This window comes from Emydura macquarii, unplaced genomic scaffold (genome assembly GCF_026122565.2).
Source record: "Emydura macquarii macquarii isolate MOO-44397 ecotype Brisbane River unplaced genomic scaffold, CSIRO-AGI_Emac_v2 contig_3044, whole genome shotgun sequence".
In the NCBI taxonomy this organism is placed as follows: domain Eukaryota; kingdom Metazoa; phylum Chordata; order Testudines; family Chelidae; genus Emydura; species Emydura macquarii.
The window spans coordinates 2,683,177-2,709,220 of NW_027133181.1; the positions used below are offsets into that span (position 1 = coordinate 2,683,177).

At 37.2% G+C, this 26,044-nt stretch overlaps 1 long non-coding RNA gene across 1 annotated transcript in view; it reads right to left on the reverse strand.

Annotated features, from left to right (window-relative positions):
* Positions 1-451: 451 nt before the first annotated feature.
* LOC137141343 (uncharacterized) overlaps positions 452-26,044 on the reverse strand; it is a 51,681-nt gene continuing 26,088 nt past the window's right edge. Inside the window, exons 2-3 of the long non-coding RNA XR_010916593.1 lie at positions 3,977-4,033; positions 452-544 (exon numbers count right to left, since the gene is read on the reverse strand). This is a non-coding gene — a long non-coding RNA (uncharacterized lncRNA). The remainder of the gene's footprint in view (positions 545-3,976; positions 4,034-26,044) is intronic.

Below are 26,044 nucleotides of genomic sequence, written 5' to 3' on the forward strand. Positions count from 1 at the left end.
CTAGGTATAGCTGATGAACCATTTACCTTTAAATACTTCCAACAGCTGCAGTCTGCGCAGTGTTCCTCACATAAAAGATGACTGACACGCATTTTCTGTTAGTTTCCTTTGGACTCAGCAAAGCTGGGCCCTGCAGTTCCAGCTCTGCAGTTGCAGGCATGCAGCAAAACATTTTAGTTTTTCAACTGTAAGAAACTGAACAATTTTCTCACTTTTTTTTTTTCAGATTGAGGTAGCATGGCCCCTTGGTTGTGATGCATCTCAATACTGGATTACTTTTTTGCTTGCTTCTTCCTTTTCTTAATACTGGTTCAGTATCTTGATTGCCATTTATAATGTAGTATGGAAGAAAATACAGCCACACACAGGTAGAGGGTTAATGTTCTTTTATCAGCTGAGCTCCAGCAGTCTGCTACATACTCCAACAGCTCATGCACCACACTAACATTCAGCAGTGCTAGGATTCTCCAGTTATCCGACGGGGCTTATTATTTGTGGTTTATGCAAAAAAGTGTACATCCTCACGAGATTCCTCACTGACAATCTGGAAGAGGTAAGGGGTGAAATCAGGCGTTTCTAGACTTGGATTTATTTTAAACAACAGCACTATATTCTCTTTGGAAAACTGTCACCATCTATTCCTTAATATTGAGCACTAAGGGATACTGATGACATTCTTTTCTGTTTATATGTGGCCAATCATTTTATATAAGAAATTGTTTGGTTATTAAAAAGGCAACTTCTAAATAGATATTTGCTTCAGTAACTTCAGGCATATACATTTTTTATTATAGATTTCTTGCTTCCTTTTGAGTTATTGGACGGTTGGTATGGGGTGCAAACATTTGAAGGGGTTGTTCTTTAAAATGGCCTTTTAATGACCAATGATTTTGGACCATTTTACACTTCTATAATGAGAATTCTATAGTCACCAGGAGGTTCTTGTAATCATACCAGAGAACATGGGGATTTAAAGATATAGGATACTGTGTTAGGGTGCTCAGAGGGCCACGCAACCTAGTGATTAGCACACCTGACTTCTGCCCCGTTGCTTCTCTGGCGGCTTCTCAGAGGTGCCTGGTTCCTAATCTTAGCCAAGAATCTTCAGGCCTTCACCCGCACCTGGGCTCAGCCCTTAAAGGCATTTGGGAGGGGGATCTGAACCGTCCCTCTCCATTAGTTCCCAGCCAGGGCCCTGTGAGAAGCAACATGGGTAGGGTCCTCTCAGCAGTGTCGAAGTCTTCTGCCCTAGGCTGCTTCCTACCTGTGTCCCTTCAGTTTGGGGCATGGCCCCAATAGTCCAAATAGTTGTTAGTGTCTCACCTGAAGTAGCACCCCCTTGTAGCATCCTGCTGTGGCCTCAGGTCCCATAGGTGGGCTGAGTCTAAGGTTGAAGGGGCCTTTAAAGTCAAATAATAAAGTTCATTCTCTTCGGGGTGCACCCAATCACCTCCCTAGTCTCTCTTGGTCAGGGATTCTGTGCTTCTCCCCTGACAGCTGTCAGGGTTGTAGTGAAGTTCCCCTCATGTAGAGAGGAAGGAGCGCCTCTTTGCCAGTCAGCCCTGAACTGAACCAGGTTCTCTCCTTTTCTTCTCCATCCAGGCCTGGCACTGGCTGCAGGTGTGGAGCAGGGCTAGCTGTACCCAAAGGCTCTCTTCTCTTTAACTCCTTTTCTGCTGATGTGAGGTTTCTCTGCTCCATCACAGATCCAAATACCCCCGTTATCTGTCGCATATTTTAAAAGTATGCTTGATCATATAGCATTTATCATATTTTGTACATGATCATTGAAAAAGATTAAAAAGGAGATTTTCTAGTCTAATTGTTTGGATGGAGCAGCATTTTCCTTGGAAATTAATAAATTATATTATAATTGATAATTAATTTAAACTTGAGCTGACAAATATTAAATAGAAAAAATGAAAAAGAACAAATTTTGGTCTGAAAAGTGGCAGCATATTAAAACAATTTGATGTCTTTTTATCTCTCTCTAAATTTTTATAAGGTCACCATTACCATAGTGTTTGACCACCTTAAAAGCTTTACACAAAAACATCTCTCTCACAGCCCAGTATACATAAAAACAAGAATTAAGATAGTGGATATAATACATTAAATGCACATCCACCCCTGCATAAATACGTGTAGCATGAAGATGCTGAAGGGTTTGAGGGGAATGATTGATTCTGTGATGTACAAAAAAATGCTAAGATTATTGAATTGTTTCTTTATTTTGAGCTAACAGGAGAGGGCATGTAATAAATTACCTCAGTCTTGTAGGGATTGAACTTCTGTCTGCTAGCTCCTGTCCTTGATCCAATATTCTATATTTCACCACAACTACTGCTGCAGTGCCACTTTTGATTTCTATTGTATTTGCAATTTAAAAAAAACAAAAACGGACAGAAATGCTGCATGTGGAGGGGGGTGTTTGAATTTGGGTCATTTAATTATTTATGTTTTCATTCTGCTAAAGACTTGTGTTTCTCCTGCTACTTCCAGAATATTTAGTTTTACAATGGATTTACAATTGCAAACATTCTGGCTTAAGACCTGGATAATCCATTTCTCAAGAAAGGAAAGCAGTTACTATTCTGGAAAGAAAATGGTTGCATATCATTTTGCTGCTGTGAAAGTTTTAAGGTCACAGCAAAAAAAAAAAAAAAAGGCACCACTTATGTTTGTCTACTTGGTTTTCCGCTGAAGTATAATAGATTGATCTGAAAGTATAGAACTAAAAAAAATACTAATTCAAAATCTTGTTAGTGTATAGAATTTAGACTGTGATCTTATGTACATTTCATTTGGTAACTACTTTTAATCTCTTTACACTTGCCACTTAAAATCACTTACAATCTATTTTTCTGTAGCTCATAAACTTGTTTAATGTTTTATCTTAACCAGGGTGTTTTTGAATGAAGTGTTTGGACAAATGCTGGTGCATGTTCCTTCTACTTTGTGGGAAGATGGACTGGATAATAATCTTCACTGGTCCGGCTTTTTGACCAGGGTTAGATGATATAGATCTGGTGTCCTGGGCTGAGAAGCCAGCTAGAGTTTCTCTATTCTTGGTTTGTGAGTGGCTGGAAAGTGTTCATTGAACTGAGCTGGGTGTGATCCCTGCCTGTGGAGGGCTGTGTAAATGCAATCCTTGCCAGGGGTTTGTGGCTTGTCACACCATCACAGGGTGAGAGGGAACCCAAGCTGGTCAGACAGAGGGCTCAGTGGTATCCCAGCTAGCAAGCCGTCTCTCAGGGGTTCCACATACTGTCACAATATGTGCTTTCAGAACAGCTAGGTACTCTGCAGCTTACATCGTGAATTAATAAAGATGAATTATGTTACAAATAGAATTATATACAGTAACAAAAACAAGTGAAAAGAAAAATCTGTGCAATTTAAAAGCAAATACATTAACAACTTAATATATTAATAGAACAGAACTTGTCAAGAGGAAAGAACAGGTGGAGTGGTAGGGATGTGGTCCCTGCTGCCACATGAAATGTTGGGAAGAAAGGGTAGAATAAGATGCTGCGATGGCATTCTCCATGATTTGTAAAGGGAAGGAAGCCCAGGTTTGTTGAATCTGTAAGTCTACAAGAGTCTGCAACATCTGTGTTTGCTGCTGGAGAAACTCTATTAAGTTCTAGTGCATCTCCCTCTCCTTTTTCTGCTGTGAAGCCTGGGCCTTCCTTCTTTCCACTCTTTCCTTCTCCAAGCTGTCTGCAATGTTCATGCTCCAGGCCCTATGCTCACAGTCCGATGTAGCACCAGCTTGCAGGATATCACTGACCATGTCATCCTGAGTCCTCTTCTTTCTCCTCATCTGGCTCAGGCATTTCACAGGTGTGTGTGGGGGGGTGTCATGATAAAACATGCAAAAGTACTGTTGGCAGTATAGTCACAATACAAAGAGTAACAAGATTCTGAACTCCCTTCGCTTGCTCCCCTAAAGTGTTAAACAAGACATACTTACTGATACTTCTGCTTCAGTGTGCTTGTGCCAGGCCCCACCCATGGTGAGTATGGCCCGCTAGGGGTGAGGGAGATAATGAGGAAATTACTTGGTTGCATGAAACAATGAGTATAAAAGCAAGTAGACACTCCAGGTAATACATTTCTAAGAAATCACATACACCTCTGGTGGCTGAAGTTACTTAGTCATTGACAGCTAGTGAATTGCTACGGAACTGTCATATGAAGCTAGGTCATTGTGAGGCAGAAGGACCAAAGACTAATATTAGTTACGTAGGAGGGGTTCTGGAGGGGGAAAGAATGGGTTTACACAGACTATGGTAGACTTATTTGTTCTAAGTACTTAGGACTTGATTCTGCAAACAAATGTGTATTTGATTTCACTTTTGCAAGTAGTCCACTAGACTTCAATGGGACTAATCATATGAACACATTTATATATATTCCTAAGAGTTTGCAGGATCAGAGCCTTAGTACTTATGTGGTTTCAGAGGCCAGGAATGCTTATACTAAATAAAATAAGTGAGAAAGAGAAAAGCATGCTTTGAACTATATTAGCATTTACCCTAATTATTTTAATTCACTGTATACATGAAAATTTAATTACCTTCACTGAATTCCATTGGTCATTAGAGGAACCTGGCAGCAGGTAATTTGTCAGTTTTTATTGTCCTTGTTTTGCCTGTATATAAGTATATCTTAAATGGGTGTTACTAGATTGCCTGGTAGCCTTCCAGAGGAATTCTTCTCAGCTATTCACAGCAGCTTATTATTACACTAACTTATTTGATGTTTTTCAATTGGTGCAAATAAGATCATTGCATTGTATTTTCATATATTCCCATCAACTGTTGCTCAACTATCGATTGTGCCTCACACTTCCAAGAGCTTTATATGTATGACTGTCTATTTGTAGTATTTCTTTATAAATACATGATTATAAAATCTGGTTTACAGTACACAAAGTAAAATACTCAAGGCTATATCAAGTTTCTAAAGGAACTTAAAATTGTAACTGCCAAAAATAGCCTTAATCTTCTGATTTGTATCAAAATAAATAGATGAAAATTCACAGAATTATGGTTTGCAGTTTTTCTCCCTGCCTTCTTATAGCTACATTAACATCTTTCAAATAACAGAAGTTATGAACAATTTCAGACATTCCATTTAATAATCCATGTCTTAAAACTTTATAAGAGGTTGTGGTTTTCGTTGTTCAGGTATAAAATTTTTCCCACCACACTGACTGCAAAGCTATTTGATGCCTGTGTCCAAACCTTTAAGAGTTCTTGTGCTGGTATGGTGTTTCAATACTGCTTGATGAGCAGATGCCCTGGCTAAATTGAATTATAAATAAATAATTCTTTGATACAGAAAGAGATTGTCTAGAAGCAGACTATAGCTAATGTTATAGTTATGTTTATTAGCTTTTTTTTTTTTTTTTGATAAATAGAGAAAGGTTTTAATTTAACTTAATAGTTCTTTTCATAGATACAGAGACATTATCTGGTCTAACTAAAGTAATATTCTTTCTCAAGGAAGACCCTATCAAAAAGAAATGATATCAATTTAATTATTTTGCTTTCAGCACACACTACAAGCCCTGGTGATAAACAATGTTTTTCTTCAGTAAACAAACCATGTATTATGATACCAAATTTAATGAAGCTTTACTATTTTTTTAAAACTCAGAAGTAAAGTATTCTTCATTACACAGTCATGTACCGCAACATTTTAGCTTCCTTCTATGCAATAAAGATTTCTCTACCAACTCTAATTTCATTGTAAATTAGAGGCAGTACTGAAGCATAGCTCTGGGGATTTGACATAGTGAGGTGTTTAGTTCTCAGAGTTTCTTTAGTCATACATTGTTAAGCTCAGAGGATTTGGTTATTAAAAAACTGTTCTTTTAAGTAATAAAACATTCTCTGGAGTGACAATAAATAAGTAAATAGATAAAAAGTTGGAAAAAACTACATATCGTATTCTAGAGAACTAACTGTTGTGCATGAAACCCTATTAGAACATTGGCTATATTAGTGGAAAATTACTCATGGATTATTACTTAATGTATAATAAAGTATTACTCAAATATAATAGAGACAAAGCCATTGCTTACTGAAAGCTGAAATGTTTGTAAATACAGATCTTTAGGATCTGGACATTGACCTTATACTTTTTAGCCATTTAAAACCCATCTGGAAAACCATATTGGGGTTGTATAGAAAGTGATTTTTGATCTTACAGGAAAGTACTGTTTACAAAATCTATATTCATAGTATCTTGACGATTAATGTATTTACTTTCATATTGATTGTATATTTCATTGATAAGAGGACAAAATGAGAGCATATGAAGATATGGTAAACTCAATGATGATAATACTTACAGTTTTGAAAAGGATACCCCTGTGGGGTTTTAAGGTTGAACTAGTAGCTATTCTTAAAGTTAAGATTGCTTAATACTTTCCCTTCATATATGCCTGTTTTCAGTTTTCTATAAATTTTACCAAGCTTTAACAATCTGGACTAAAATTTTCCATATGACCTCTCTCGCTCAGGATGAAATGTTTTGGAGAGTTTCAGTGAAAGTGACTTAGTCGTTTCTGAGAATTAGATCATTTTGCCACACATCCAATTTTCTGCTTTTAAAAAGTAAGATGTTACATATAAAAAAACTACATTAAACCTTCAAGTTGCAAGGTCAAAAACTCAAAAGTTAGGAAATGCTAGCATTAAAGTTGCCCAGGTGTTCTCAAATGGTCCTTTTCCCCCATAAATGTTTCTTCAGCGCAACGGTTGCAGCAGTCCCCACTGAACTGCCATAGAAGGGAAGGGAGGAAGAAAGAAAAAGGAAGTAGGACATATTTATGGCAAGTAATTTTTTTAGGTTACTTTTTGAATAATGAGGGACAATTAATCTGCTCTCCACCTACACCCCACCTTCAGAATAGCTTTGCCTCTTTCTGGCCTGCAGGCAACTCTGGTTTGGGGCTCACGATTTCTCCCACCTGACAAGTCATCCCCCAACATCACAACTGTCATTTATGGCTATTGGAAGGTTAAGAGGAATCATGGTTGCCACCTTATAGTGGTTACTCATTATCCCCAAGGTGGGTTCCACATTGAGGATCCAGTAGAAAGACACCTCTGATTGGCATTTGGCCCAAAACAGTAAATATCTGAATATCAAGGTTCTTGTTCATTTCTTAGTATTGTCAGGAAAATTCTCCAGCTTCCACGTGAAGTTTGGCCCTGTATAGATAACTTGTCTTAATTCACTAGAGTGATTCTAAATATTTCTAGAACAATATTCTTTTGGAAATAGCTCCATTCTTCTTTTCCTTTTATTGCTTCTAATCAGTGATTTACTGAATTCAATTAAAGTCAAGGTGGCAAAATGTTGTTAATCCTAATTTAATAATCTTTGTCCCATTATACCCAATTTATCTTCATTTGAGGCTTCTTATGGGCTTTGCTTATTTTAACATGTTTAAGTAAAAACATATCTAATGAGCTGCCTTTTTGCATACATGACCAACTTGGCTTCTTTTACCATACAGTCTCAATCAATAACTTAGCAATTCATAAAAGATCACAGGATTTCAGGTTTATTAAAAGAAGAGCAGTTGTCAATATATTACTGAAAAATCATCAGAATAGATTTTGCAGTTAGCACATCTTCATATTTTTAACACAGATTTTTAAGAAAGGCCTTCTCAATGTAGCTGCACTCCCATTTTACTGATTACCTGTTATGAGAAATTTCTGTCTTCCTTCAGGTCTGGACCAAGGCCAGAGTCTTCTGTCAACAAGTTTTGTTATAATTTACTTATTACAATTCAGTGTCCCATTAAATTAAGTCATTATCTGGCTAGCTCTCCTGGAAGCATTCAGTACTGTGGTCAGTGAGTGCTGTTGGACCACTTTCAGCACCTTATGAGACTTTCAGCTTGCAAATTAGACTCAGACTTTAAGGTCAGATGGTCCCTTCTGACCTTAGAGACTGACTCTATGATCATCTAGTCTGACCTCCTGCACATTGCAGGCCACAGAACCTTGCTCTTTCTCTCCCATAATAGACCCATAATCTTGGGGTGAGTTACTGAATATTGATTGAAAGACTTCAAGTTAGAAAAATCTACCATTTTCTCTAGTTCAAACCAGCAAATGACCCATTTCCCACACCACAGTGGTAGGTGAAATCCCCCTAACGTGTCTGCCCATATGACCTGGTGGAAAATTACTTCCTGATCCCAAATATAGTGATCAGTTAGACACTGAGCAGACCTACCAGCCAGACACCTGGGAAAGAATTCTCTGTAGTATCTTGGAGCTCTCCCCATCTAATGTCCCACCTCTGGCCATTGAAGATATTTGCTAATAGAAGTCATGGATTGGCCATATGCCATTGTAAGCAATCAAACTCAATCTTAAAACAAGTTAGGTTTTTTTGCTTCCACATCTCCCCTTAGAAGGCTGTTCCGGAACTTCCCTCCTGTGATGGTTAGAAAACTGCCTGTAATTCCAAGTCTAAATTTATTGATGGCCAGTTTATAGCCATTTGTTCTTAACTTAAATAAATCCCCTACCTCCCTAGTGTTTATCCCTCTGATGTATTTATAGACAGTAATCATAACGCCCTTCATCCTTCATTTTGCTAGGCTAAACAAACCAAGCTCTGTAAGCCTCCTCTCATAAGGTTCTCCATTCCTGCTATCATCCTAGTAGCCCTTCTCTGTACCTGTTCCAGTTTGAATTTATCTTTCTTAAACATGGAAGATTTGTACACAGTATCCCACATGAAGTCTCATCAACACCTTGTATAATGGTAATAAAACTTCCCAATCTCTGTTGTAAATACTTCACCTGTTGCATCCTAGGATTGCATTAGCCTTTTTCATGGCCGCATAACAATCATCCTGTGATCCACCAATATGCCCAGGTTTTTCTTCTCCTCTATCACTTCTAACTGATACATCCACAGCTTACAGCAAACTTGATACAGGCCCCCAATTCCTCAAATACTTGAGTACTGAAGTTAATGGACTTAAGCATGTACTTAAGTTTTAGCATACGTTTAAGTGCTTTCCTGTATAGGGATAGGATTATTCACATGCCTAATATTAAGGAAGAGCTTAAGTGCTTTGGTGAATTGGGGCCATATTTCTGAGAGATTTTTTTTCCATTTTGCAACTCTCTCTGGATTTATTAAAACTGGTCCAAAGTTTTTCTTCAAAACATTTTGACAAAAATGTACATTCAGTCAAAATGGAAATTGTGTTTGACAATTATCTGGGGTTTAAAAGCAAACAAACTGAAGCTGAAAACTGAAAATTTCAGCCAAAATCCTCTTGTTCTTTTTGGTTGCAAAAAGAAAAAAAAAGATTAGCTAGATAAACAGATAGATAGATATTTTCCACTTTTAGCCAATTCTTATAGCCCCCTTCATATATGTTACAAGAGCATAAACTCCCTGAAGTTCATTTACACCCACTCATCAATACATAATTTGAATCTGAACCAAAGACCATTGAAGTCAATGAGAAGCCTTACATCAATTCTTTTTTACTCTAATTATTCTCCATTCTATAGGTATAAATAGTGTGGCTTGAAGTTTACCTCTACTGTTAAAAGAAAAGCAGCTTTTACTTATATTCAGAAAAGAAATAGTATGAAAAAGTATGATTTAGATGATGTATCCACATGCTGGTTATTGGCAAGCCAGTCAGAAAAGAAGCAGAGATTGACCAGACTCAATTCTTGGGAGTGTACATACAAACAACGGGCTCAGGAGACAATCCCCCCTGAAGATTGCGTTCATCAGACGGAAAAGCATGGGAAGAGACTCAGACTACTTGAAACAGTTAGTTTTCCCACATATTTTTTCTTCCCTCTGGTCTAGCTATGTTCTAGAAAGCCAATCCAACATATCTCCATTGTTTGATTTAGATGTCAGATGCAGAACAGCGGAGCTGACCTTCCATTGAACACCACTAATTAGTGGAAAAGAACAGCAGGGCAACATGGGAGGAATAAAACTTGGATATTTTATTGCTATAACCAAAAACACAGAGATGAAGGACAGTTCTTTACCAACCAAAAGAGCCAGAAACAGCTTCTAGAGTGCCTTAGAGGAAACATCAATACATTAGCTAGTCTAGTTCATATCACTTCATGGTTTAAGTCCCTTTTTAAAAAAAAAAAAAAAAAGACATCTGTGGGCCCAAAATCTGTTAATGCATTTACTGTATGCTTCAGGGACACATTCAAATAGTAACAATTCATATAACTGCTTTAAATTATCTTGAAGAATGCAAGCACAATTTAAGAGGCTATGAGCCTAAATCATTAGAGAAGTCATACACCAATTTCCACACAATTGTCTCTTAAAAGTGTGAAGTACACATAAAAACAGGTAAATACCATGATTTTCTTTTTCACACAGATTTCTGTGTGACTGTGCCCAACTCTCTAACTCTGCAGCATTCACAAAGATGGTGTGCAGCTGAAAAAGGAGTTAAATCAGCTGAAACAAATTATCTGAAGGTAACCCACATGGTCAGGGTCTGAGTCTGCTTCAGCGTTGTTTACTGAGCCAAGGGCATGCTCAGGACCTCAGTCTAAAACAATAATGAATAAATAGTACTGAAGTACTAATTGCAGAAATATATGTATGATTTACACTATACCACCCAACATCAGACTTACAGTATGTGTAGAACTGATCAAATAGCATTTGCCAAACACAAAATTCTTAAATTAAGCACTAAACTTCATCCTTCTAATTTATAGGTTCAACGTTAGCCTTCAGCATTTGATGGATCACATGTGGTATTTAATTGGCAATGCCTTTTTAAAGTAACCTCTAATATTTTGTCATTTCTGTTGGGCACTGTGCTGCAAATTACACAAAGTAGCTGCGGTTACATTGTTGGAATGACACCACCCAGCTATAAACATTAAAACTTTTCAAGCCAGGCTGTGATTGGCTCTTGTTCATGCGGACAGGGTCTAAGGAGGCTTCTCCACAGCTTTGCATGCCCTGTGCAAGAACTTGTCGTGATAGCCATTTCTATACTTGGGTGAGCATAGAAACTGCTCCCTATGGGTGCCACGGAGGTACTCACCTTACCACACTCAATAGGAAGCCCACTGCATCCAGAGGAATGCATGGCTTTGTCCTTGAGGAGCAAGCCCTCTTCCCACATTCCATCTGTGGTCTGAACTGCTCCTTACTCAGAGCTGTTCTTTAAAAGACACAATGCAGTCCTTAGGAATCATATAGCATTATCTCAGAGGAGTGTTATTCCTGAACTATTTTCCTTGAACAAGTATTATTATTCAAAGAGGAAGAGATGGCTATGTTATCTGAGAGACTGCCATGGTGATTGAAGCCATGTAAGTGTCTAGATGGCTAGATACAATGTTACTTTCCATAGTGACATTTAATTGAAGTACTATCATTACCACTGTGATAAAATGTAAGGACAATACTTATAAGCACACTCTTTCAACATTTCCCACCCCCAAACTCTCTTTTGATTACTCATGGGCCTCATTGTCTGCTTAGCATTCTTTTTCATTGCTTTCAGCAGTATTGTATGAATCTAAGCAGATACAAGTTTTGAACATGAAAGATTTTTCCACTCACCCAGAACATCGTAGGATATTATTTACTTTAATGTTATTTATTTTCAAATTGCCATTGTGACATAGGTGATAGGTAATGAAATGTAAGGATTCAACTCTCAAGTTTTTCAATACATCTTTATAAGTGTTCTTCCACTGAAGAAATCTGTTTTCAACAAAATCTTCTTGTTATTTATAATATTAGTAAATGAAAACCCCTTTCTGCTTTCCATAGTGCAAGGTCTGTACACCACCTCAAACGTTGGCAAAGAGATGGTCCCTGCCCTGAAGAGTTTACAATCTCAGCATGAGACTATAGACATAAGGGGAATATAGCAAACAGAGGGGGAGAGCACAAGGAAACAATGCAGCAATACTGGTCAGAGCACAGCAGCTGCCTAACCAATTTTAATTTGTTATTGTCAGCCACACAGCAAAGAGTTGTGAGAAGGGATTTGAAGGAGGACAATGAGGTGAATTTGTGGATATTTATGAGGCCCCTCCCGTACACGAGAAACAATGTGAAGATGCTTGTTCAAAAAAAGGTTAAATATATAATGAAGACTGGCACATTTTATAGAAGGAAGACAAGGGTTGACCTTTTCTTGTCATTTTGTTTAATGCCTGAGAATTTTCATTACATGGAGAAAAGGAGGAAAATAAATCAGGCAACACCTGCAAGTGAAACTTATAGGTGTATTAAAATTACCCTGAACTTTTACTTAAATTCACAAACTAGAAAAAACAGAATTAAGAGCCCAGTCTTGCTCCCATTCAAGTCAATGGGAGTTTTGCCAATGATCACAGTTGAAGACCAGGGTGTGAGGCTAGAACATCTTCCTTAAACACTGCTTTGTCCTCTTTCTGCATGGTTTACCAATCTAGTGTTAGACACAGTAAGGGCCTAATCCTGTGAACTGTTAAGTGTCCACAACTCTGACTGAATTCAAGAGTGAGCCAGGGTGCTCAGCAACTCTTAGCAAGTGTACAGCAATTTTACAAAAGAGGTTGGCGTGAGGGGGAGGAGACAGCGAATTCAGAGCAGAGTATGAGCCTTAAGGATTCACTGATGTTTTACAGTGTCTATAATGTTTTTAATTTAAAATAAAAAGTTAAATCAAAAGCCATTTTATAACATTTCTTTTAATTTCAGCATTAATGAAGGACTACAAGACAGCAACTACAGTATACTCTGACTTTTTGGACTGTTGTGTGACTGGATTAGGTTTTTACCACTTTTTATTGTAATTCTCGCCACAGGTTTACACAATCTTAATTTGGATGCATTTTGTAAAAGTCTGCAAAACTTGGCTGTAAATTGAACTGCTCTTGGCCTTTTAACATTTCATTATGTCAATTGCTGGTTAATCTCCTATTCTCCCCCAGGTCTTGCAGACCTGACCCTCACGGAGACACATCCCATCAATGCATTGGGGAGTAGAGTTGATGGGAAATATGTAACTGAAACATTGTTTGGTGAAAACTGCTAGTTTAATCAAAACTGGAACATTTTAAAAAGTGTCTGTTATGAAATTCCCATTCTAATCTTTTTATTATTTTTCATTTTGGAAAATGTCCATTCTGAAAAATTTCAAAATTTCATTTCAGAATTTCATTTAAAATTTTATTTTATGGAGTTTTCATTTTTATGTTTTTATTATTTTTACATTATTTTATGTCAGCAGTAATGTATAATATGCATTACTACTGACATGTCATACTATGTCATAGTAAAATAGTTGAAATATTCTATTATTTTTAAAATCATTAAGGGTAGCTACTACTTAGTACTGGTAGAAATATCACACCACACAAAGGAATCACTATCTAGAAAAGATACCTCAGTCTGATTGAAATATCTGACCATCAACTGCCCTTAATGATTTTAAAAATGAAGTAGTAAACATTATGCACAACTACAGCCACTGATATGCCAATTAAAGAATGCAAAATAAAAAAATATAAAATTGACAAGAAAACAAAACAATCTCAAATGAATATTCAAAAGTCTGAAAAAAAAAATTGAAATTCCAACATCAAAATTTTCCTAGGTGACTATATATATATTTCTGTTTCACAGGGAATATAAAAAATGTTTGGTTTTGGTCCAATTCAAAATAAAGAACTTTGAAACGTTAGAAGTTCCCAAAAATGAGTTTTGACCAGCTCTATTTGGGAGATTTGCCTGAACAGGAATTTTGTGGTATCTGGATTTGATCTAACAGCTGTAATTTGATAATGGTAAAACTTATCATTCTGTCAAAATGAAAAGTATTACAAAATGGATTGTGAGGTTTTAGCTATTTGTTTCCACTGATACTAACAACAGTTAGATGGGCCAAATCGTCATACACAGTCTTGAAAATTTATGCCTTGTCTTTCAAATGGGATAAAACAGATTTTGAACCTCCTACTCTCAAGGATGAGCACATAGTTATACAGACAGTTCCACTGACTTCAGTAAAGATATTCATGCAAAGTAACTGTTCATTACTGAGAGTAAGATGTTCACTGTCTGCCCCAACGTAATCCTGAAAACTCTCCTGTGAGATAGGCTCAAAGTATTACTATCCCCATTTTACGGAAACGGAAACAGAAGTTAAGACAATTTGACCCAAGCCACCCAGTGAGTTAGAGGCAAAGACAGTAGTAGAAGTCCACAGTTTCTCTAGAGCACACCACCTTGTTCACCATTTCATTTGACATTTTGGACTTGTGTGAATTTTACAATAAAAAGTAAATAATATAAAATAAACAAAACTATTAGTCTGAATTCTGCAGATTTGGTCTCATGTATATTATAATCTCAGGAAAATAATGAAGAGGGTGAAAAATGTACTTAATGTTCTCAAGAACGCAAATTGGCACATTATTGACAACACGTTCTGGTGATGGTGACTAATAAGGATGGAAACAATATGTGCAGAATCTGTCATGTGAATGCAGAGAATGTATTTGATTGTTATCTTATGACCCTTTTTGGATGTTTCCCTAAAGGCTTGATTGAATACAGATGCTTGAGTTTTTAAAATTATTAAACCCCCACATTATACTTTGTGCCTACTAGTACTATTGAAGTTAATGGGTGTTTGCAAAGGATGTCAGTAGTAGTATCATTTGGCCTTAAATGGTAGCACAGGTAGCTCCTCAGTATTTTTGTTAATTCTAACTCTGAGAGTGCGTGAAGTGCTGTTACTAGGAACTCATCCGAAGCCTACTGAAGTCAGACTACACAGGGTTTTGGACCAGGTCCCTAAAACAGCACTGGGAGAGTAATGAATAAAGAGAAATGTCTCCAAAATGTTTTAATTATATGTTGTATTCCCTCTGTCTACATTCTGTCCCCCTTACATTCACTTTTTTACAAACTTTCATGCAAGCAAATATTCGGGTGGCAGAAGGTATTTGTGAATATTCAAGTATTTTCCCCAGTTGTGTTTGTGCAGCCACTTTATTTTACTCTGTGTTTTTAAAGTCCTGGTGTCCACGTTAGCAAGAGTAACCATTTGGGCATGCACTTGGTTTAAGCATGTCTTTTTGCCATCATCCTCCACTGCTGCTATGTTCCTTGTATGTGCTCTTGAGCAATAAATACAGTCGCAAATGGAGGCTGGCACTGGTTACATTTAAGGTAACATATTAAAAGGACAGTTTTTGTAAATATTTCTCAAATCCCTGGCTAGAGCTATGGTATAGAGATTACTCTTAAAATCTGAAGGTATTTTCCATAATTTGGAACCCACCTACACAATTACTGAGTCAATTACTTTGATGATAAGGAGAAAAAAATTACAGAGAATTGTACTGATGTTCTTTATGGATATAAGATACTCCTGAATAACACTGTGGGTTTGGTTGACACACTTCTCAGCTGTTGGTAAGAGCCCTGATATTGTGGCTATTATTAGGTCCTGATCATGCCCCTGACAAAGCAGACATTGAAATACACTGCATTACTTTTAAATAGTTATGGGATCATATTTGACTAACACAGAAGAATAGCCATGCCAATCTTCCCATCCAGAGCATCTAAACTGAGGCTGTTCCTGGGATCTGACAGAGGCCTTTACCACTACAGTAGAAGAAAGCATGTACATAACAGAGTTACTTTGCGTGAATAGGAGAAAAAAAACCCAAATTTAAAGGCCCTGATTTTGTTGTCACTTCTAGTAGTGTGAAAGCAACTCCATTTATTTCAATTGTTACTTCTTATTTACATCATTGTAAGTGAGAGGAAAATCAGGCTGAACCCAGCCAACAAATCTTACAGTAGCCTAATTTTTGCAGAAAGATTGCTTCTGGCAAGGGCTCTGTGGGCTAGAAAGGAAAAATGGTTCTAAATAGTCCAGAATTCCCCAGGGCTGCATTTTTTCCTGCTACCTCTCTTTCTGCTCTCTCATCTTGTCTCTAAAATAATCAAATGCCCCATTATAGCTTGGCACCCCCCCACGTTTGCAACAGTTTGTCTTTCTTCTCCCTGATTCGATGACTAGCACAAAACTCAAAAGCTGAATTCCAAATATCAAAAATTTGCAACAGTTGTCAAGGGCTAAGCACCCGTCCATAAGCTGAAGTATGTTTGCATAAAACAGCATTCAAACAAATACATGTAACAATACCATTTGGAAAAAAAATAGCAAACTACTCAGACATTCCATGAACAGAAACAATGTTAGTCAGTGACTATATTGACTAATTAACCAGATTCTCCTTGCACAAAATTGTAATGTTATTTTATAATTATGATAACATTTAACTCTTACACAGAGGTTTTCATTTAGACATTTCAAAGTGCTGTACAAATAACATGGTCCTCATTTTACAGATGGAAAAACCGAGTCACAGATTTGTCTGTCAGAAAGCAAGTTGTTGGCAGAATCTCCTGACTCCATGTTGGGTGCTATATGTATTGGAACTGAAGAAAAATGTTTCATCTATTACTTTTTTAACTCATGCATTAAACTATGACTTGCTCCTTTAGGAACCTCTCGGTTTTTTAATTGCACAGTAACTTCTTCCATTTTTGGTCCTAAGGCATTGCTGTATTTGCAAACAGAATGTACCTACTGAATAACTAGTAACTTCAATAAAGCTTCCTTACTCTTCTTAAACAGTGCACTCGGATACAATAACACGAAAGAACAAAATTATGGTAATGGGATTCATTTTACTTTCTATATCTAATGGAAAAAAGAAAGATTCGCTTTTGGCTAAGGGCCTCATCTGGTGTAAATCGGTGAAACTCAATGGAGCTAGGCCAGTTTATACCAGCTGAGGAGTTGGCCTTAAATCTTCCAGAATATTAGAACTCTACAGACAGTTTTGGCTGTATCACAATCTTACCATTAAATTACCTGTAAAATATTTGGTACCAAATACCAGACCAGATCTTTTTAGTTATAATTCATCCCAGGAAAAAATAAACTCTCTGGATAAATAAAATAAAATGTGTGGCAGACAGATATTTTCTAATTCAATTCCAGTAGAAACACCAATTCCAGTAGAAACACATATATATTTATTGGTGTTTCTTTTGGAATCAAATTTTACGCACACGCACAGGCACACGAACGAAAAAAGGATGGAAGCTTTGTACATTTCTGGGAATGCTAGACTTCATATATTTCAATTACAAGCCTACAGCTCTAGTTACAATAGTTCTCTACAGTAGGAATTTCTGTGGCAATTAATCAGTTGGCTCCATTTAAACACTAATAGAGATGGTTTCAAGCTATGCATTTAGGGATGTCCAGCTCTAAGTTTTGCTGCAGGGTCATGGCCAGTATAATTTAAAAGTGTTCACTCTTAAAAATGTGATTATATTCTTGTAGGTGATCTTAGAGAAATTGTTCACTTTATCAGTGGTTCAGTTATCTAAATGCTTAGAATGGGTACATTAACCTGGGTCATTACAAAAAGCCTACTCCATCCGTGCCACTAGGATCCCGTCAGACCATTTGAAAGAAACATCTGCATAGGTTTCAGTCATTCTGGTGTATGAAATAATAGACAATAGATATGTATATACTGTAAATTGTCCCATAATGACTCATGGATTAGCTGGGTCAGTTTCAAGCAGAAAATTCCTGAGAGGTAAGGTAAAAGCTGTCTTGAAAGCCCTTAACTGAAAGTTATGCAAAAGAAATGGAAAAGTAACATTCTGCTGACATCTGCTTTCGTGGCTAGTGCTGGAAAAGTTTTAAGTTCCTCATCATTTTGAAATGTTCGATAAAAGTGTCAGCATAGTTCAGTAGGCCACTTGAATACAGAATGTGGTCAAAATATACCTCCTTAAAGAGTGTTACATTACTGTCAGTAAAAGCATTGGCTACAAGCTTACTATCTTTCTTGGTCTTTTCAAGGACACTCAGAAACTTTATGTATTTGGCTAGACACACATAGGAGCAGGGGACAAGCAGCATTCACATGCTAGCTGTTGAAAGCTAGCCACATACTAGAATCAAAAGTAAAAGATGCTTCTCCCTACCAAGATGAAATAAAATCTCAATTATCCTGAGAAACATCCAAAACAATGCTTTCATAGGAGATTGATGGGAATGAAACCCAGATTCCAAAAAACACTAAAATAGCTGCAGACATCGATACAGATATAGGACATTTGGAAACCCTTGGCAGGAATAGTTTGGATCTGATCTTACGGTCAGTGAAGAGATTGGGGATTTTACAGCTGCTATCGTTGGGAGCAAGACCAGACCCAAAGGCTTGAGGAAAGTGGATTTCTTTTCCACAAAATACACATAAGGTAGATTTTTTAAAAAAATCATCTTCTTTCTTCCCTAATATTAAATAGGGTTAGATGGGGGTTGAATTTGGCCCTGAGGGGGAAAAAAGATCAGGACATTTCAACAATGCAGACTAAAACTCACTAGACTGTGTAGCGTTTCATACTACATTTGCTTGATGAAACTGAGGAGATTGTGGCTACCCGCCTCTGCTGTTAAGCTAACACATTCTGATTGATTTGAAAAGTTGAAAAAATTCTGACACAGTTTAGACACTTGGAAGAAAAGACATGGGACAGAGGATAACTCTCAGGGTATTGAGGAAGAAATGTATATCTATTGCTTTATATTGAATTTTTCTAAGCAATTGGATAAGAATAAAGTACTTTGGTTATTTTATGGTGATAACTTGGGGCTGCATAGTACCCTGCACAGGCCAGTTGCTTTGATTCAGTGAACTCAATGAGGCTTCATGTTGGTGCTGACATAAGCACAGATGGAACTCCTTGATGAGTATTGGACTTGGCTTGCAATTACTAAGAACATCATCTTTGTAAATAATAATAACTTTGACTTTAATAAAATATTAATTTGTCCTGTGTGCAAAATGGTAAAGGAAAAATAATACTTTTCAATAAATGGAACCACTGATTATTGATTTGAAAACACATTACTTAACCTTTTGCCTATTCCAATGTGAGTGGCATGTGTTATTATAGAGTTTTAAATTGCAGCTTGGTGCCTACCATGATGAATATGAACCAAATTATAATTTATATATCAAGTAAAGTTCATTACAGTAATCTAGTCTCAAGGTGACAAAGGCATAAATTATGGTGTTGAAGTCTGCATTAGAAAGAAAGTTGCAACCTCCTAGCCACCATCACTTCCATTGTACCTGGATTCATCTCCAAGCCACAATCTCTGCCACATACTAGAAAAGCGCACATACTCATTCTGTGTGGGTCAGAAGAGCTAAACACAAAAAGTTGGGTTTCATCAGCATATTGAGGACAACCAAACCCATGCTTCCTCATTAATTCTTCTAACAGCCTGTTATACACATTGGCCAGAAGAGGATGGGTTGCAACGCTTTGTGTCAGAACCCTATATTTGATATAACGTTTATGAAATCAGATTGTAGCACCTAGAATACTCATATCAAAAGATATTTTATTTTCTGTTCTCAAAAATAAATACATTTTCAGCCCAAACTAACAAAGTACAATAGAGCTGAACTTTTGTGACAAAAGATTTCCTCTAAAAGGGGACTATAGCCATTTCCAATAAGCAAGGCTCCAGAGATTTTTGGCGTGGCAGAGGGACCTCTTATTTTCAGCAGCAGTCTAGTTCTTTAGAAACCTTTAATCATCATCGCTACTGGCAAGACATCTGTTGGAAATTTTGCAACACAGAATGAGAAAGCTCATAACTTTTCAGTGTTTGTTAATACAGAGTGTGAAATAAAACCTGTACAATATTATTTGAAAGCTCAAAATGTGCTGATAATAAATGGAACCTGGCTAGAAAAGTTTTGGAAGGCCCTCAGAAGGCCCCTTTAGGGTTAAACTAATCAGTTCTATAAAATAAGAACCTACCCACCCTGGAACCTCTCTCTGAACCGAGCAGAGCTCGGAAGTATTTTAAAGTTCAGATCTGTTCACTTAAAGAAACACTCCTCACTATTCCCTTGTTAATCCCCTTCCTTCCCTTTGATACTTCACAGATGCCTGACTCTTTGCTCCCCATGTCCCCGGCTGCTTTCCTCAGGCTTTTCTAATTTTGGGGATCTTGTAGTGGATCCTGCCATCTCCCAAATGGACCCTAGATGCTGTTGTATTCAGTCTTGCCTGTTCTTCCATGCAATGCTCTCTGAATGTATGAAAGAACTAGGGAAATCCCAGAATGTGAGAAATGAAAGTGCAGTGGTCTAAGGCCTAGCAGACAGGCTGTCACATTTGTTGGACTCCCATTAGTATGTCAAAGTCTTGAAAACATAAGGCCCTTAAAAAGAGCCTCAAGAGAGAAGCCAGGGTCTCATAAGAGCATAGTGTCGTGAGACTTGCAAAAGAGACTTAGGACCTACTGAGCAGGTATTTTTTAAATATTTGCATATTTATAAAAACTGAAATGAGCCTTTCCATTTCATCTTTTAATAAATTTACTACACAAGATCTATTGTTGGCTAAAATGGTCAGTAGCTGTAAGGCACATGAAAGTAACTATAGACTCATTTGTGGTGTTAGAATGTAATACTGTTCCCACTCTCCGCCCCCTCCACCATGTACTGTTGGTGTTTTAATCCCATAAACCCAGAAGACAATGGGTTATCAAATTCTACTAAAGACACAAAGCGTATCTTTGCTCAGACCAAATAGTCATTGGCTATCCCTCAATATAAGGCTGTTGTCTGCCAAGGGGGAAAAAAGTCACTGATGAGATTTAAGATGGCTGCAGAGTCCAATCAGTGCTCTACATCTTTTTCCGCATGTGGGGCAAGTAGTTGCTTTGTGAAAGCTGAACTCTTGGCCGGGATGCTCTACACTTCCCTTCCTCCTCTGCCTCTTGAGCAAGGCAATTCTCTTCAAAATGGGCTGAGGCTTCATGTATGATGTGTTGCCACTGTAATCTATTGCCAGCCAGCTCTTCCCAATTTGTGGGGTCAATGCGTCTTAAGATATACTTTCAGGGTGTCCTGATAGCATTTCCTCTGTCCCCTGCGAGTTTCCTCTGTCCCCATGACTAAGTTGAGAAAAGAGGACTTGCTTCAGAAGATGAGTATCAGCCATCTGCACACAACGGCCATCTCACGAAGTTGATGTTTCAGAATCTTTGCCTCAACACTAGTGAGGTCAGCTACAGAGAGAACGCTGGCATTGGTGTAATGGTCTTACCATTTGATACGGAGAATCTTCCTAAGGCAGCATTGTTAACTCTCCAGACATTTCAGATGGCTTCAGCATGTCACCTATGTCTCACAGCCATAAAGAAGTGTGGGGATGACTACTGCATTTAGACCAGGATCTTAGTTTCCATCTACAGATCTCTGTCAATAAAGACACAACAAACCAACTTTCCAAAGGATGCACTGGAACAATGGATCCTATGTTCGATCTACATATCAAGGTTGGCTGTCTGGGAGAGGTGACTACCAAGGAAAGGCAAATGCTCAACTTTTTCCAAGGATTCACCACTGATGACAATATGTAGGAGAAGGGGGAGAACTTATGCTGGGGCAGGCTAGTGGAGCACCTTAGTCTTCCCAATGTTGAAGGAGAGTCCCATGCTATGGTAGGTGCTTGAGAAAAGATCTAGGGTGGATTGCAAGTCAAACTCAGGGTGCTCAAAGATAGCACTGTTATCAGCATGCTGAAGGTTGGTACTTAGAGTCCTGGTGACCTTCGTTTTAGAATGAAGACGCTGCCTGTTGAAGAGCTGGCTGTGAGACTAAGTAAGGATGCTGGAAAACTGGAACAGTGATTTGACTCAAAAGATAAGCTCATCAAAATCATAATTTAATCTCAGAACTAGAATCTTGTTTAGAACAGAAACCTTATTCTATGTATATGAGACAACTCAGCATTTGCCTGTACAATTTTCCAAAAAAGGGGGTGACTGTGTGCTTCTGTCCAGAAAAAGGAGACATTTTTACATGAGTAATTTACAGCAGCATGAATAACCTGGGAGTTAATATTCCATCTTTTATAGCCAGGAAAATAAAATGGGACCATATTTAAAAAAGGTATAACTCATATAATTAGAAATACATTATGAGACGAGGGTGGTTATAAATTTTGGATGGATTTTTCCATATATATTTAAAAATCTTTACAGCAACATTTTTTTCTTAATAGTTACTAAAATATTCAAAACTGGTGCTACATTAGAGGTTGTTTTTTGTCTTGTTTTGTTTATACCTACAGCTGATATCCAGGCTTACCTTTCTAATGACTTTATAGAAGTCTTATAGAATAGACTTTCTATTTGACTTTATAGAAGCAGAGAGGTTGATAGGCAAATCTTAGAGGAATTAGCTGTAAGAGCAGACTATATTTTTATCAAAATGTGCAGAGATACGTATGTGCAATTCTATAGGACACAATGATAATACAGCCTTATGTCTGAAATGATTTAGAAAACATAAGGGTTTTAAGCATCTGTTTATGTTAAGCACCTTATATACCCACTTACTCAATAACTCAGCTTTGCTTTGCAAGAGGTGCTCAGAGCTACACATGATCTGGGTGAAATTCTGGTCCCACTGAAGTCAATAGGAGTTTTGCCATTAACTTCAGTAGGGCCAAGATTTCTCCAGGGATCTGAACACCATCATCATTGTATCATTACTGTTCATTATCCAGAATAACATTTTTAGTCATTAGATAGTTTTATGAGGAGACGTTTCACCCACTGTAATTCTTTTATGGTGGTGCTCCTTCTTGTACTACCTGAAAAGCCGCTGTTTATACCATTGCATAATCACTTGCTATGGAAATAAAAGGTACACTTTGCATTTTTGCACAAAAGGATTGAGACTTCAATGGCCAAAATATCTAACCACTCTATTGGTACCAAAAATAAATAAATGCACACATTAAGTACTACTCATTGCTTTGACACGGTAGTCTTAATATGAAATGTTGTAAAAATACAAACTCTGAAACATGGTTCTGTAATACTTTTGAGACATTACAAGAAGAATATGGTGAATTAGAGGTAATTGTAGTGAAAGATCTGTGTGCATTCACAGCAATCAATGGACACTTTCATGAAGAAGAGATAAACAAGAATTCATAATCTGTTTCTGAGCCAAAGCAATGTGCTCAAGAACCTGTGTAAGAAACTGTTGATCTTTTTGCAGAATGACTCTAATAAAGGTAAAACATCAGTGAAACCTTTCGTTCTCTGAGATGTAAATAACATCTGTATACATTAATTTAATCAAGAGCTTCCAAAATATATCATAAGCAACAAATGTGTCAAACTCTACATGGCTCAATCCTGCAATGTGCTGAGTACTCTTGATGCGTGAATATTGGTCTAATACTGGTTCTGAGCAGGAGTGGTTTCCTGCTAAATCATCAACATAATTTCCTATGCACATAGGTTCATGGAGATCTTCTGTTGGTAGGTTGAATTACTATTCAGGATGGATCCTCCCTTTTAACCTCTTTCTCTAACCTCTTTTAAATTTGTGTGTCATATACTATGCACAAGAAAGAATAATTGATGACAAATAACACTTTAAGTTTCATCACATAAGCTTGTGTGCAGTTTACAGGAGGCAGCCTATTATGGTGGATAAGTCAAGTGACATGAGGGATCAGTGTGACTTATGGAAGAATATAGTATTTAAAAGGGAAGCAGAAAATTTTATAGTTTTAAAAAACAATTGTAGACAGATGGTCATTTTCTATTAAATTCTACAGGACTTTTTCCTAAAAGGATTGTGTAATCATTTGAAATTATTGCTATAAAATGTAGAAAATAGTAAACTATGATCCCGTTATGTTTGCCTATTTAATAACACAGCTTTAGGCAGGAATTGGTGAATCAGTTGTTGCCTAAACCCATTCTACTTCATTAAGAACAAATACATATCATACAAACAGTAACTTGACAGAAAATAAAAGGAAAAAGTTCATGTACAATACTATCTATTCTCAAATGGAATTATGCATATAAGTTGTTTTATCTTTAAAGCATAGTTCAGTTATGTTGGATTTTTTTTCTGCTAGAGTGCAAAAGGGATCCTAAATCCGATCTGAAATGTACATGATGTGGTAGTCTCAGTTCAGAGACATGTTATAGTTCTGATGAATGAGAATTCTTTCAAGAAGTACAGAATCCCATGTGTGTAAATTGCTATTTTTATGTCCCTGGCCTCAGACTTCAGTCTCAATTCTTACATGCAAATTACAAATTTAAACAATGTATACAGTGACATTCAGGAATGGAGAGAAAGCGAAACAAACCAAACCAGACAACTACAAAGGCACAAAACAAAACATAAAAGCAGTCATCAGCTGGTGTCTACACTGGAAAAAAATGAGGCCCATAATTCACAAGGGTAGCTCTACTGATGCTGACAGTTGGGAAACTGTAGCAGAGAGAGCGGTCAAACATTTTTAATACTATATGATCTAGCCCAAACACTGGAGCCTTGTGTATACATACCTCAATTTTCATCACTACTACTACTACTACTGGAGTAGCTAACCTGGTGGTGAATTACTGGTTTCATTTTTGCCAGTGTAGACTAGGCCAGAATTCAGGCAAAGAAGAAAGGGATATTGTCACATGTAGCGATACCACTGATAAGTAACAATGTGATTTTTTTAGCAGGGCTGGCATAAGGCATAATGTAATATGTGGGAATGCACCATAGAGATTTTACATCCTCAAAATGTGATGCTCCTTCATTCAAGTAGTCTTGAAAAGAATGAACTTGGATAAAACCTGGATCATATGTGATGTGGGTACTCCTTACATTCAACCTCCCTAATAAAGAAGAGGCTGGGTGCAATCTCCACCACCTGTGAAGTTAGGTAAACTCCCTCACGCCCTAAGATATTTGCTTTATCTTAAATAAGGTAATTTACAAGAGTACCAACTACTCTCCTGGTAAATTGCTCAGTTGGGCAAAGCATGGAGGTTTCCAGCTCTGCATCTTGTAGCTATAGCACACATGTAGCACACAAAGCCATCTATGAGACCTTTGTCTGTGTTGGGTGAAACCAATAAGAAATTCTAGCTGTGTTCTGAATATCAAACAAAATGCTGCTGCCACGAAAAAAGAAACTGAGAACTTTCATGTTTAACTTTTTTTTTTTTTTTTTTAAACTAGAAGTTACTGTACATTCTTTCCTATGGGCTAAAGCTGGGTTCTCCTGGGACCTATATCTTCTGAAAGAACAGCATCCATATTCCAAAGGAGCCTGAACAAACAACTTGGGAAATGTCTTGTTGGTTTATTACGTGTTTTCACTTTATATAACTATCACATGAGGGTGTTTTGTCTGTCAGCCCTTCCTCTTCTCTGATTACAGGAGGATGGAAAGGAAAATTATAGCATAGTAACCCACTTTGCCACCTCTCAAGTTTCACCCAAGTAAATTTAAACAAAATAAAGGACACAAAGCCAATCCTGCAAATTCTTTTGTCCATTTTTTCTCGCCACATGTGTGTAGTCTCATTGACCTAAACTGGCCTACTCATATGTAAAATTATTATATTTATACACCTATATTTGCTTTATCTTAAATAGGGTACCAACTACCCCAGACACCACACAAAAGTACAATAGTACCAACTACCCCAGACACCACACACAAAATATTAGACCAAAAAAACTATACATTTAATTTTTAAACAATATTTCTTTATTACAAGTAACATCTAGATGGGGGAAGCTTTATTGTAGCAAAATCAGGTAATTTTAAAAAAATTACAGATTAATGTCCTGTAATAATTCATATAAAATTTAATGACAAACACCATTCCAGTTGCTCAAGGCAGATTTCACAAGTACTTCTGACACAGGAAGTCCTAAATGGCCGCACAACTGTATGCTTGCAGGGTGTGGCTCGACCAGCGATGGTTTAAGAGGCACTGCCTCAAGTAGTTAGGATCAATTTCATGATGGATGTCACACGGACAGTGACCTTTAACTGGTCTGCATTCAGTGGGGAGCCA